The sequence below is a fragment of the Malaya genurostris genome, chromosome 3 (assembly GCF_030247185.1).
Source record: "Malaya genurostris strain Urasoe2022 chromosome 3, Malgen_1.1, whole genome shotgun sequence".
Lineage (NCBI taxonomy): Eukaryota > Metazoa > Arthropoda > Insecta > Diptera > Culicidae > Malaya > Malaya genurostris.
This window is the reverse complement of record NC_080572.1, coordinates 282,664,049-282,678,748: the sequence shown is the minus strand read 5'-3', so window position 1 is coordinate 282,678,748 and position 14,700 is coordinate 282,664,049. Positions and strand designations below refer to the sequence as shown.

At 38.1% G+C, this 14,700-nt stretch overlaps 1 protein-coding gene across 1 annotated transcript in view; it reads left to right on the top strand.

The window, feature by feature from the left end:
- The first annotated feature begins 495 nt into the window (after positions 1-495).
- The window catches only part of LOC131437484 (acid sphingomyelinase-like phosphodiesterase 3b), a 241,104-nt gene continuing 226,899 nt past the window's right edge, over positions 496-14,700 (top strand). Inside the window, exon 1 of the mRNA XM_058606862.1 lies at positions 496-1,253. The gene's annotated coding sequence lies outside the window, so the exon portion shown is untranslated. The remainder of the gene's footprint in view (positions 1,254-14,700) is intronic.

Here is a 14,700-nt window from a genome sequence, read left to right as displayed (position 1 = left end):
TTCAGTCCACGTTTCTCCGCGTTCGTGTTCCACTTCGTGGTGGTCGCTTTGCTTTCTGTGTGTGTCGTGACTAGGCAAGCAAAGTCTCAAACGGCCAAACAAACCGAAAAACGTTGCGTTCCTCTACGACAGCCACATGAATCTAGGTTATGGTTGAAGAGATTGTATGGAAAGCTTCTACGTTCGGTGGAATGCAACTGCTGAGTTCCCTGAGTTCCCTGTGAGCATGAAAGCTTTCCGTGCCGGTTCAGAGCTCTGAAAACCGAAATGCATGTTTTGACAACCACTTGGCCCTTCCAGTGGACATGCGCATCCGGTCGCGAGTGGTCCGAACACACCGAACGGAATGGGCTTTCGAGTTACACGAATCCATCCTGCTGTTGGAAGGAAACGAATTAAAAAAAAAACCGAAACCGAAAATGGCAGCAGCAGCAGCAGCAGGACTGCGAAAGGAACTTTCAAGCACGACTTTCGGGTTACTGCTACTGAATTGATCAGTTTAATGTGATACCGTCGCCTCGTTCGGACGTGTTTTTCGCGTTGGTCCTCGCGTAGCGATTTTTCCCAAGGCGGTTCCGTCAGTGTGTGCATCAGCTGTGCTGTGTGCTGAGGAAGTCTGAGTTTCACAGGCACAGCGTATCGAGAATACGCGTAGGCGTCCAAAGCCGTGCCGTGCCGTTGAAGGTCTCTACCGAGTCACAGCTTCCAGGCGTAAATCGACACAAATTTTCAAACGTTTTTTTTTGCCTTTAAAACGTGAAGGAACACCCTTTCGAGGTGCCGGGCATCTAGAGAACCGGTGCACACGGATCACGCGTCACGATGGGGGTGATGTTTTAGGTTGAAGAAAAGAAGAAAAGAAAAAAAAATAATAAAAACGAAAAAATTGTGCGTGTGAGTGTGTGTGTTGCCAATTTGCATTAAACATATTTTTGATCAGCAAAAGTGCGGCCTGCTACGATGCGGGCGGATAAAAAGGTGTCCGTAAAGAAGTTGAAAATATGAGTTTCGAGATGAGAACTCGTTTCGAAACGTGATTTTGTGTAGGTGTGTGTATTCGAGGGTGAAAAATCTTGCGTCCGCAGTGAAAGCCATCTGCCAGTGACTAAGAAGATCAAAAGCAAGAATCAGCTTGGATATTAAAGAACACGAGAGAAAGCGAAACGAAACGAAACGAAACGAAACGAAACGAAAACCGTGGTAGCAACGGTGGATGTCAAAGTTGCTGGAAAAAGACGCCAGGATAGCACACGGTATTTATTAACTTACTTTTTTTTAATATGCTTCATTTCCATGCCGTTAAGAACTGTCAACGAGTTGTGACAGGTTTTCCCGGGAGAGGCAAGCGTCCTTTTTTTCTGAGCAGTTACAACTTCGTTCCGGGTTCTTTGAATGGGATGGAATTGGTACCCGCTCCGTGACACCTTGTTGTTACTTGGAAACGCCGTTCCGAGCATCGGAACTTTTCCATCATCACTCAAGGAGTTTTTGTTTTTTTTTGGTCTGGAGTTTGCCAACGTTTCAACCTGTGTGTTTCCGTTCAACTTTAGTTCAATTCCGGTGGTTTCTGTCATCGGTAATGGAACCGGTTAAGTTTGACTGCAGCAACGGAACTAATTTCATTGAGAGGAAAGAGAGAGAGAGAAAAAGCGAAAGAGAAGTAGGAAGTGATCCTTGATCCGAAACCGGAGGCAGTTGAAACTTTAACTTTCGAATGATATCAGCGAAAGTTCTACTGTCGATTTCCGAGAAATGGGGAAATGACCACAAGGCCACCCGAGTTGGTGCTCAGTTGGAATATCCAAATCCGATTCCGATATCACTCCTGAAGCTTTGAACTTTCATCCGGCAAACATTTTCCTAATCAAATCACACTGGAATCGGTTGGCTGGCGGATTGTTTTCGTAATGTAATTGGAAGCTCAATCCGCACTCTTGTTACAGCAACGTTAGGGTTTGTTTGGAACTCGGCTTCCTTGGAAATTACATTTTGATGTATTTCATCAACCCACTTAATTTGAGATTCAAATACTATGTAGAGAGAAATGGTACAAACAATAATTTTTTTGCCAATCCTACAGGATAGAAATAAAATGTTCATTCAAGATCCCATCGAGCGAACATTGAGTAAACGAAATAGAGGTTCAGCATAGACAACAAAATCTCACATGTCGTTACCCAACTTGGAGAATTGAAGGAAGATTCATTCGGTATGGGAAATGTTTGGTACATTCGATCACAGGTGGCAATTAAAATTTAAACCAGATCATATACGAAGTTTGGTTTTCCACCGGGAGAGTAAGGGTGTATCGAAAATAAGCTATCCACAAATTTTTCATTCAAATTACGATTAAAAGCGATATTCAAACTAAAAATTGATCCGTTGTACGATATTAAACTTGACCATAATGAAAACCGGATGAAATTTAAGTTTTCGAACTTTTGATCGAACGCTCTTCATCAAGTTCAGGACAAGTGCTGCATCGCATTTTTTTGTACGCTTGAGCCCATATTTTTTTTTGAACTCCTGCATGTTCCCAGCTGTCTTACCAAGTGGCATTACATTCCTTTCGTGGAATTTGTCCTTCCTGTTTCGCAGATTTCGCAGCCGATTCATAGCGTACAGAATCATTGCATGGCTAGTACTATGGATCCTACTGATACTAAGAATCCTTCCAGGTCGGGACTCGAACATACGACAGCTGGCTTGTAAGGCCAGCGTCCTATGCATTGAACTGCCAACCCGGGTCACCAGCGTTTTACCAGTCTTCTTGAAAACCCTCTTCACGATTGCCTAGTAGCGTTCGATGGATCGATGGAGCTGAGGTCAATTTGGTGGATTGATATTTTGCTCAACGAAATTTATACCCTTTTCCGCAAACCAAATGAGAGTGGTTTTGGCATAGTGAGCCGACGCTAAGTCCGGCCAAAACAGTGGAGGTGTACTATGCTTCTTATATGAAGGCAGCATTCTCTTCTGGAGACACTCAGATCGATAGATTACTGCATTTATAGTTCCGGTAGTGTAAAAAATGGTTGACTTCAAATCACAGGAACATATTGCTTATCATACCAGTACCTTTTGACCGAATTTCTTCACTTGAATCAACCTGTCTGCATCGCTCACATCCTCCCCAAAGACGACAAGAAAGTATTGTGGACCTGGAAGGGTTTTTGAGTCCTTCTTTACATAACTCTCATCGTCCATTAAAACGCATGCATCCGGACACGTCAAAAGACGCGGATACAATTTCCGGGTCCTTGTTGTTGTTCGCTCCTTCTGTTCTACACTTTGTTTCGAGATTTTCTGCTTCTTGTTGGTCTGCTGGTGATTTCACCTCTTGATACGTTGGATCATTCCAACACTCGTTCCTGCTTTTTTGGCCAAATCACGTATCAACATGGTTTGTACTTCATGATTAGAGATACCACTTTCTGGTCCAGTTTCGGGTTGGAAGAACCGGGTTTTCTTTCTCTTCCTGGTAGCTCATCCAAAGAATAGTGTTCCCCAAACTTATTAATGATGGTTTTAACACTGGCATGATGAATTCCGGGTTGGCGGTTTAATGCATAGGACGCTGGTCTTACAAGCCAGTTGTGGTATGTTCGAGCCCCGACCTGGAAGGATTCTTAGTGTCAGTAGAATCCATAGTACTAGCCATGCAATGATTCTGTACACTAAGAATCGGCTGCGAAGTCTGTTGAAACAGAACGGCCAAATTCCACGAAAGGAATGTAATGCCAGGACTTTGCTTTGCTTTATGATGAATTCCAAATCGCTGCGCCAATTTTCGCATAATACCCTTCTCACTCAGCCATGTTTGCAGAACCTTAATTTTCACTTCCTTTTCAATACACGAAATTTTCAAAACGCAGAATTTCAACCGCACAAACAAGACAACAAACGAAAGCTGACAGCCAAACGCACAGCATGCTGTGATCTGAGCATAAAAAACCATCACAAATACATACGTACAACACAAATGTATGTGGATAGCTTATTTTCGATACACTCCTTGATTGGTTTTCTAAATTTACAAACGATTACGGTTCTGTTCTACGGGGATGGTTTTAGAAATGAAAAACAGTGTTAGAAGCAGAATTTCACAAATATTCTAAAAAGGTAACTCAAATCTACAAAACTCTAGCTGAAATAACCGAAATTTGAAAAAGTTTCAAGTGAATTTCAAAAACTTTTCATAATTTTCTGTATTACTTGCGCGCTGCTGTTTTCGTGAAATTTTTGAAAAATATCAAAGTCTCAGAAAGTCGATATTTTCGAAAAAAAATTTTTTTTTAATAACACTAAATCTTGATGTTTCGTGCAATTTTAAGATTTTTGGCATCAAAAAAAATTTTCGATTTCGGAAATTTCATGTACTTCCCCCCTGCCTTTCCAAGATCGAAAATTTTCAAACTTTAACCGCCGGGCAGCACCTCTTATCCATGTCCGATTTAGCTCAAACTTTGCATGAGGACTTTCTTAGAGATGCTTGACATTTGAACAATAGCGCGAATTGTACGAATTAAGAGTTGATCCCAAAATACATTAGAGCGGTAAAAAACAACGTGTTTTGTCGGTTACGTCACTTATACCATTATATCTCCGGAACCAAAAGTCACAGCCAAATGGCCAAATTCGAACTTGATCAATGGACCGACAGTAGCTTTCAAAAAAGCATAAGTTTGTTAGAGTCGGTTCAGCTATCTCTGAGAAAATTGAGCGCGTTAAAATATCTTCGAAAAGTGCACACACATATACATACACACAGAGCCATTCTCCGATCTCGTCGAACTGAGTCGAATGGTATATAACACTATGGGTCTCCAAGGCTCCGTTCGAAAGTCGATTTTTTCAGTTATTCCAATATTTTTCTATAGAGAAAGGCAAAAATGACACGAATTTGTGCCTCCGATTACTTTTGGGCCGACTGTCGTTTAGAAACGCAGTGTGGATCAGACCCCGTAACAAATAAACAAATTGCTCTTTGTCCGCCGCGAAATTATTTTTTTTATGGCAAATTTAGTATGCCTAAATTTTGGCTATAAACACATTAAGTTTGTGATTCTATTTTTAGATCAGCACGACTAAATCGTAGTAATCAAAATTGGGTACAAATAGATATCAAGAACTGGGTATAAACTAATATTCTTGTGGTATTGGTTTGGTATCTTAAATAGCTCAACTTGTTATAAATCTGGTATGAATGGTGTAAGTTTTTGGTATTCAAGCTTTAATATTTTAGCTCCTAATTCAACCTAACCAATACCATATAAAACTATTTAGCTATTCCGGAAAGAATGACAGAATATGGTCTTCGTTTGATATTCTCTTCTGATATTCTCTTCTGATCACCCCTAAATGAGTGATTAACTGTTTCAAACAGAACTCCAGCCCGATCAGAAGAAGATATTTAATGCATACCATATCATACCCTTGTATTCGATTAGCAAAAGATTTTAAAATGATATTCGTGAGGTTAAATATTAAGAGCTGAAATAACTGAGTAGAGAAATATCTGATTGAGGTATTTCCAATACCAAAACCAGTCACTAAACTTAAAATATATTTGAATTCTCTCCGAGGTAATACGGTTTCGAAAAAATTCACTACAAAATGCTAAAACTTCTCTAGAAGTTATCAAAATTTTATAACAATTTATTAAATGCGTTGGTCTTACACCTGCATAAGTAATATTATCTATAAATTGCAGAATAAAAGCAAAACAAGCTGAACTATTATACCAGATTAATGTAGTATTTGGCCATTTCAATGATAAAATAATACCGAAATAAGCAAAGATTGTAAAATAAACTATTACTATGATATGAGTTTGCTATTACTATATATTCGGGGCTCTCCGTCCGAGAGCTAGCTGAGGGTATCGTCTGCAATCATACATCGAGCTTAAAAAGCTAACCAAAGTGCCGATTTACTTAAGCGAAAAAAACCGACCATCGAAATACCATTGTTGTGATAAACTTACTGTACACGAAGATTCTAATACAATTTGATTACGTTGTACAGCTTTTTAGAAAGAAATATTATACGGTAACTAGAAGATGTAAGATAGCAGGGACTTCAAGGCAAGTCAAGCTGTCGAAGTTAGAAAAAAATAACTTGCGGCAGGAAGGCTCTCTTCTTCTGTGGTATAAAAAGTGACATTTATATCGCGACCGGGTCCTTCAATCAAAAAATGGTACGATACGTTGATCCGTTTTGTTTCGGCTGGAATTGGCATCTTGCCATCACGGGAAAAAACTAATGGAGTTGAATGACGTGAACAACTTCCAAATGCAACTCAAGAACATGTATCCTGCTAACGTGCCAAATCTCTGCACAATAACGGAATATCAAAAACAAATTGAAAATTATTAGAGAGATTCAGTTCAAGCGACTTTTTATGAATTTTATGAAAGCGTGATGGGTAAGTCGATGTCTTTCCCCCGGGGTTCGATTCCCAATCCCGCACATAGGGCCAAGAAGTTCTTCTGGCCCGAAAGGGAAATGACCTTATTGTTAAAGCCTCTAAAGACGAAAACAAAAAAATGGCCTTCTGCGGTGGAGAATGTGATCAAACAAACCTTGATGGAAAAATTTGTTTGCTTTTTAGCGATTTTAACCATTCAAAAATATTCGCTGCAGTTAAAGGAAAATATAGCCATTAGCGGAAGGATCATACTAATAGTCCGGGAATTCACGTCAGTTAAAACGGAGCCTTTAGTGACTAGTTTCTATTTATCCTATGTGCATTGAACTTGGGTAAAAATAATGGTTTTCAAATAAAAAGTTTTATCGATTTACAGACTTTCTTATTTGACCAAGTTTTGATCGTGACACCCTTTAAGAAGGTTTTGTTTAAGTCTTTTCCCGAAAATCGATTCATTTTCCATGACAAAATATTGACTGCATTTTTTTACATCGTTCTCAATAGACAGATTGTGTGGGAAACTCTCTTCAAAGGTGTAAAAATTTATATATTTTATCACACAAAACCAAAAAAAGGAGTGTTGACTCCGTTCAACGATTTCTTTACAGAACCTTTCCGAAACTATAACGCTCAAATGAAACACAGGTGTTTGGTGATGAGAAGTTATAATTTTCCTATCGAGTATAGATTGAAAAAATGTAAAGTTCAGTTTAGCTAATGGTATGTAACAATTAATTAATTCAAAACATTTAATTATATGAACATAGTATATTTGCAAATATATAAATTAGTCACGTTTAGTTTTACTCGTAATTTCGCCTATTCTGTTACGATACGGATATCTTGACGAGATCAAGAGCAAGTTCTGTTCAATCAATCAGTGATCCTAATATTAAGAATAATTTGTAAGGAAAATTTACGGCTATTTTGCATTATTTCTTACCAATTCGCGTTATTTAGTGATAAGAGCACTGCGATAAGGTAGTTTTAAGCACTAGCGATAAGTTAGTTTTAAGAACTAGCGATAAGATAGTCTTATTAGAGTTGTATTTGTTATAGGGATTTTTGTTAGCAATTCACTAGATTTTACTATTATTTTTCTTATTAACACCGATGACAGCAGCGATGTCGCAACCAGCATAGGTGGCCTATCGTCGTTGGTGAGTTGGTGTGTGTAAGTCCCTGGATTTATAGAAACGGTGTCCACATTTCCAGGTAAGGCTGAGTTGATGAAGGTGCGCAAACTTGCGCTTCGTGCAAGGTAAAAAATTGCGAAATCAGGCAAATTATCCATGTACGGAATCTTTTAAACTTTCCGTGAGCGGGAAATTCTCTAATAGCGGTTGTGCTGTGAAATACATATTGATCAAAAGCGCCGCCCACCAATTCGAAGAGTATTGTTTTTCGCAGGTTAGTCAGCAGCCAAACCGAGTCGTAAATCGACTTCAAATGTTTAAAAACGATCTTTACCAGTAAATAACTTGAATTGGATTTTTTGTGTCAAGATGCGAAGTCTGTTAAAACAGAAAAGCCAAAATCCACAAAAGTAAACGTTTCAACACTTTGCTTTGCAAGAATCATTTAACGACGAATTTCGCGTCAAATCGCATTCGCAGTTGGCAACATGTGGACTTTGTCACAAAAACTCATTTTGCGCACAATGCAAAAATTGATCTAAACTGTCTTTTAAAATGGTCCAAACTTTTTAAACTATTTTTCTTTTCAAAAAGTTATTGTCGAAAAATGACAAATATTACAAAAAAGTATTGTAGTTGTATTTTCGAATAAAAATACTGAAAAAAGTCTTTATTGAGCCCTACACTGTGACATAAATTAACTTTCAAAATTTAAAATCGATTTGAATAAAAAAAACCTTCGATGCCGATAAAATTTTTCCCCAAGGTAAGTGATTATGTTCCCTACCGACCGTTCATACATTGAAACATCCCCGGTAATCAATTAGCACATACTAATGCCGCATTATGGCAGCAAACAATCACTAATTGACATTTCACTCGCACTTGAGACTGAATTAAGGCCGACTTTGGAAAAATATACGGCTATTCATAGGTAATGCTTATTTATGACTGGTGTGTATTCTGAAAGCTGAATTCTGATTGATTTACAACAGATGAGCTTTCAGATTGCAGATATAGAGCTATAAGCATTTCTGGTGCTCATAAGATGGTATTTTAATGCTATTATTCATGCTTACTACTTACCTGGGATGGAAGAAAAAAAAGTTGTTCTGACAAAAACTGTTTCTTGTACAAACTGATTTTTTTGATCAGTGTCATTTTATCGAAAATAAAACTGAACTGAAAGTCTTTATTATCTAAGATTCCAATAAAACTCAATTTGTGAGAAAATCATACCAATCTACCCTATTACTATTTACCCGATATTAGCAAAAAGTGTCAGTACTAGGTGTGTCCCGGGTTGGCGGTTCAATGCATAGGGCACTGGTCTTGTATTGAGTTAACAACGATTTGAATACAATACAATAAAATGAGTATTTTAATAAATCGTTCATTTTCTAGGGTAATGTTAGTAATGTCCAACTCTGTTCAGCTCAATGCATTGATGTTGTTTGTTAGTTGTCTAGACAGGCAACTGAATGAAATGAACACAAGCCAAGTATTATCGTTCATTTACATCACTTTAACATATAACATTCGTATAACCTGGTGCGAGAATCATAATTCAAAAATATATACGTTTAAGAAAATAATTTATTTGGTACATTTTCATTGTCTAGTGAATGTCCAGTAATTTCTTATATCAACAGTTTTTTTTCATCGATGAAGAAATTCGGCCGCGCTCTCTGATTCAGCGTATTGCTATTTGGTACTAGTAAAGATACCGAAAATACTTGAATGTTTTCTTGTTTTCAACCGTTCTATACTTACTACTAAACTCAGGCGTATTCATTGTCAGCATAGCAACTCTATAACCTTATGTTAGCCAAACATAAATACTAATAGCGTATAGATCTGGTGTCATAGTAATCAATAACAATAAAGATTAAATTAGCATACATTCAAATTGTGAAGTACTCACGAATCCATTACGAATCAATGTGTCTCTTTTTTACACGCCAACAAAACGTGTGGTAAGCCCACTGCGCTCAATCACTGAGTTCTGCCATTTTTTTTTAAAGCTTTACGTGGCCGATTGGCTTACATTTTTGTTACTTAAATTATTTTGCTATTGGATCTCGTTGTCACCCTCTTTACAGGGGGAGATGAGTTTCCATTTCCATCTAACGAGGATCGGGGATCACTTTGTCCGCGGTTTATATGCTTCATCGTCGTTGTTGTGTGTGATTTCCGTTTTCTTTTCGTTTGCCTTGTTGGTCGTAGTCTTGGGCTCGTTGAGAGTTGCTGTAGATGCACCTTGTTGTACATTGGTTGCAATTCCTGGTTGGTTGGAGGGTAAGTTGTTAACTGCAGCTGGTGTACTTTGTTCTATAGGGGATACTGCTGGTTTCGTTGAAGGGGATGCTTCATTGTTGTTTGTGGCTGTCACAGGTGTACTGGGGTAGCTTGGGGTTTGTGTGAAGGAAGCACCGCTGTCCTTTGGTGTAGTTGTCTCCTTGTCCAGTTTATCACATGGCTTACCGTAGTGAACAGCTTTTTGGCAATATTGACATGTGGCCATCTGATTGTCATAGGTAACAAGTGATTTGCACGGGATTCTTGTATCCTGACCGAATGTCACATAAGAAGGTATAGGCCTCCTCAAGCGCATGCGTAACAAACGTACGCCATTTAGAACACCGGCGAAAAACTTCTTCCACTTTTCTTTTTCGATAGAGAGAATCACTCCGTATTGGGACATAGTTTTGCGAATATACGAATCGGTGACGCTTGAGGAAAGATCATGCACACGCACTTCTATAGCACTATCTTCCATATATACTGGAATGTTGTACTTAATGTTCTCGTGCTCCACATAGGGCACATTGTTATTGTCTTTTGCGTATTGAATTGCATCGAACTCTTTATAAAACTGGATGTAAACAACATTATTTGTCTTATTGCATTGAAGTGCACACGTTTAATGTCAAGATGCATTTGCTGCTTAAGCAAACTTTCAAGTTCTCGTATCGAAGGTCGAATTTTTCACTGCCTGAAGTCAACAAAAAATGTATTCTTTCGTGTCGGCGGTAGCTTTTGTTCATTTGGTTCACTCATTTCATGGTAGTTTTATTGTTCACTACACAATACTGTACTTGGTTTCTTCAGTACCGAACGTAAGCGGTTTTGTTATATCGACTGACTTGGATGAGATGTGAAAGCGAACTGATTAAATTCTGGTTGATTCGACGTAAAGTCGCCATAACAAAGTTCAGTTTTTCAATGACTGAGTGGAAACATATATTGGAGAAGCCAAATTAATGAGAAACTCACAGAAAAGATGATTTTTTTGAAAAAGATACACTCAGACACAGGACTGGAACCTGCGTTCTTATGCAATCCGTGCATACGCATTTACCAATTCCACCACCCTGAGCTGTAAGTGGCACAGTTCTGCCGCAAAACTGGGTTGGTAAGTGTATATCAAACAACGTTCTAATTCCTAGCCGCCTCACGACGGGTACCATATATCCAAACATCTTCTCTGTTCATCAGACTATAATCACTTTATACTCTAAAGTGTTTGTTGCCTGATGAACAGAGAAGATATATGGTACTGGTTGTGAGGCGGCTAGAACTTAGACCGTTGTTTGATATACACTTATCAACCAAGTTTTGCGGTGCGTCGATTCACCAATATCTTCTGATCTATGAGAGTCTCGAAGTAAATGGTACGTTTTGTTATGCTTTGAAATAAAAGTGCTTCCCGCAAAAAAAGCCTGAAAATATACGCTTTTCAGAAACAAACAGAGTGGCGTTATTGTCAAACGTTCAACAAGACCGGAGAATCTGATGGTTGCGCAAGCTTTCGTGCACAGTTCGAAAAAATCTTGTTATTTTACATCTCATAAGATGCATATAAGTGGAGCGTCGACATATTTTACACAAATTTGTATTCAAGAACATGTAAAATTGTGTGATGTGAGAGTTATATGGTTTGAATCCGCATGAAATATAAAACAAAAAATCGATACCAACAGCGCGGATTGAACCGAGAAACATTAGAATACAAAGCACACCAGTTAGTCGACTGATCCACAGAAGCTCATATCTGCTTGATGAATAATTGATACATTTAGATGCATACAGCGGCATTTTGTATTATAACCGGAGCCTGTGAAATTTTGTGCGAGTTGAATGTTACGTCATTTGAAAAGTTAAATAGTTATGAATTGTATCGTTTGTAGCATTATGTCACAGAATAAAATTCATATTTAAATTTTTGGTGTAGATTACTGCAATCTCTATTCTGATTTCTATTCTAAGTTTTATACATTTGAATCTACAAGTAGCAAGTATTCTTTGCATTTTATACATAAGAATTTACATTCTCTGGAACTTAAATTTAGAATATAAAATTAGTTTCAACCTCCATCGATATGACTTTTTATATTTGACTATACTGAATACTTGTATTTGACTTGTATATTCATTCGATTCTTCATCCGGTCGCGACCAGAAAATGTTTGTTGATGTAGGCGATAAAAATATGCACTCACTTCTCTCTTAGATGGCCGAACCGATTTTCACAAACTTAGATTCCAATTAAATATCCGATGATTGCATCAGTCTGCTAGTGAATTTTATTCGATCCCTTTATTTGTCACTTGGGTAATATCGGTTTTCAGCATGAGGAAAATAACTTGATTCAGGTTTTCAGCTTGAGAATGACATCTCCACATCACTAGGTGTATCAGAACTAGATATTACCTACTGCATTGAATGGACTAAACTTCCTTTTCTACCCCAGTTTGCTGTGGTGAACGGGTGTAGAAAACGAAAACCCTGTTAGATATTTGTTTTTAAATTCGAGCGTAGCGTAGTAGGCTATCACTGGAAATCACTTTTTCGCGTGAAGTTTGCCATTCGCCTCTACCTCTAACATCATTCGTTGGTTCCGACCAACGCTCCGACACGCTTATCAACGATGACATCATGTCGATTTTGAGGTTGTTGTTAATTAAGGGTTTTTTTTTCTATCGCGACGTCAAAAATAAAATCGCTACTTTAAATGTTTTAAAAACACATATAATGTGACTCATTCTTGTCTCTAATGTGTGGCTTACGAGGTCTGTTCAAAAAGTTCCCGGATTTTTTTTAACTGCGCGCGTCTGGAGAGTCCGGTGGTCAAAATTTTTTTTTTATTGTGTTGGTACATATGTCCCAAATGTATGGTGAAATTTCCAGCTGTATTCATTGTTTACATTCTGTCTTGTAGCGGCTGGTGTAGACGTGTTTTTTTGAGCTCGGCGATTTTTGTTAGTTTAAAAAATGGAAGAATTGAAGAGTCAAAGAATTTGTATAAAATTGTGCGTGAAAAATGAAATAAAGTGTAACCAAGTGTGCGAAATGTTACAGAGAGCCTACGGTGAGTCTGCTATGAAAAAAACAAGTGTTTACGAGTGGTATAAGCGTTTCCAAGATGGCCGCGAAGACGTTGAAGACGACGAACGCTCCGGTCGACCCAGCACGTCAATAATCGATGAAAATGTGGGAAAAGTGGAAAAAATGATTATGGATGATCGCCGAATCACTATTAGAGAAGTTGCTGATGAAGTTGGCATATCATATTTTTTCAAATGTTTTGGGCATGAAACGAGTGGCAGCAAAATTCGTTCCAAAACTGCTGAATTTTGATCAAAAAAACAAACGCATTACCATCGCTCAGGTGCTGTTAAACGACGTCAACGACGATCCAAATTTGCTTGAAAGGGTCATAACTGGTGATGAAACATGGGTGTACGGTTATGATGTCGAAACAAAAGCACAATCGTCCACGTGGAAGCACCCAACGTCACCAAGAGTGAAAAAAGCACGTCAAGTTCGATCAAATGTCAAGGTTTTGCTTACTGTTTTCTTCGATTATAATGGCATAGTGAGTATTACCTTGAAGTAATGCGACGTTTGCGTGAAGCAATTCGAAAAAAACGCCCCGATTTATGGAAAAACAATTCATGGTTTTGCACCACGATAACGCACCTGCTCATTCATCGTTGCTTATTCGTTATTTTTTGGCTAAAAACAAGACTTTAATCATGCCCCAACCTCCTTATTCACCAGATATCGCTCCGTGTGATTTATTCCTGTTCCCAAAGTTGAAGAGACCCATGAAAGGACAGCGTTTTTCATCGATTGAAGAGATAAAGGCAGAATCGCTGAGAGTGCTACAGAGCATTACAAAAAGTGACTATCAGGGGTGTTTCGAAGACTGGAAAAAACGCTGGCATAAGTGTATTAAAACATTAACTTTAACAATCTCATAAAACATACTAGTCGAGTATGTGACTTTCTATACCGGGTTCCGGTCAATCGCATCAAAGCTTTCCAAATCGAACAGAAATCAATTTCCAATTGCCTACGCTTCCGGATGACTCAGTGAATGCCTGAAATGACAGCAGGAGTAGCAGCAATAAAATATACCTGCCTGTGATTCCGACATTTTTTACCCTGGTTATTCATATCGATAACTTCATCGGACTCCATCGGTTGTGATTCAATTTTCATCCATCGAATCACTGAACTGCATTCGATTGAAGCAGATTTTGATCCGATATTGGCATGTTTAGTTGTATTTTTTTACTCGATTCTGGATGAATAGCGTTTCGACCATGCTCAGATAGTTTTCGAAGGAAGTACCAAATAAATGCAAGTGCAGTTATGGAGCGGAGGGCGAAACGAGAGAGAGAGAGAAAAAAAAAACTATGTATTTCTGCATTCATCCGAGGATTTAAATATATTTTGGCTTCGGTGACTATTCTCTTGGATGAATAGATTTTCACAACGAATGTGAGTTAAATTAAAATCAAACGATTTAAGCTATGGATGATGATGCGAGCTAGTATATTTTGCATTTCTACATTCATCATATGTTGGGATTTGTTGAAGACAGGATAATACTGAAACGGAAACGTTGGAAATTGAAAATGATGTCTCTCAATTATATTAAAGATATTAGATTATCGTCTTCTAACAGCTATAGAAGATATCGTTAAGCTGCACAGATTTGTGTCGTAAATCCATTCTTCATGGAAAACCGGTCATTCACAAAATTGAAATGTTGCAATTGTTGATTCTTGCCTTGACCATTTCTACTTTCACTGATTTGAAAAACATGTCTGTTATTTTGTTTCA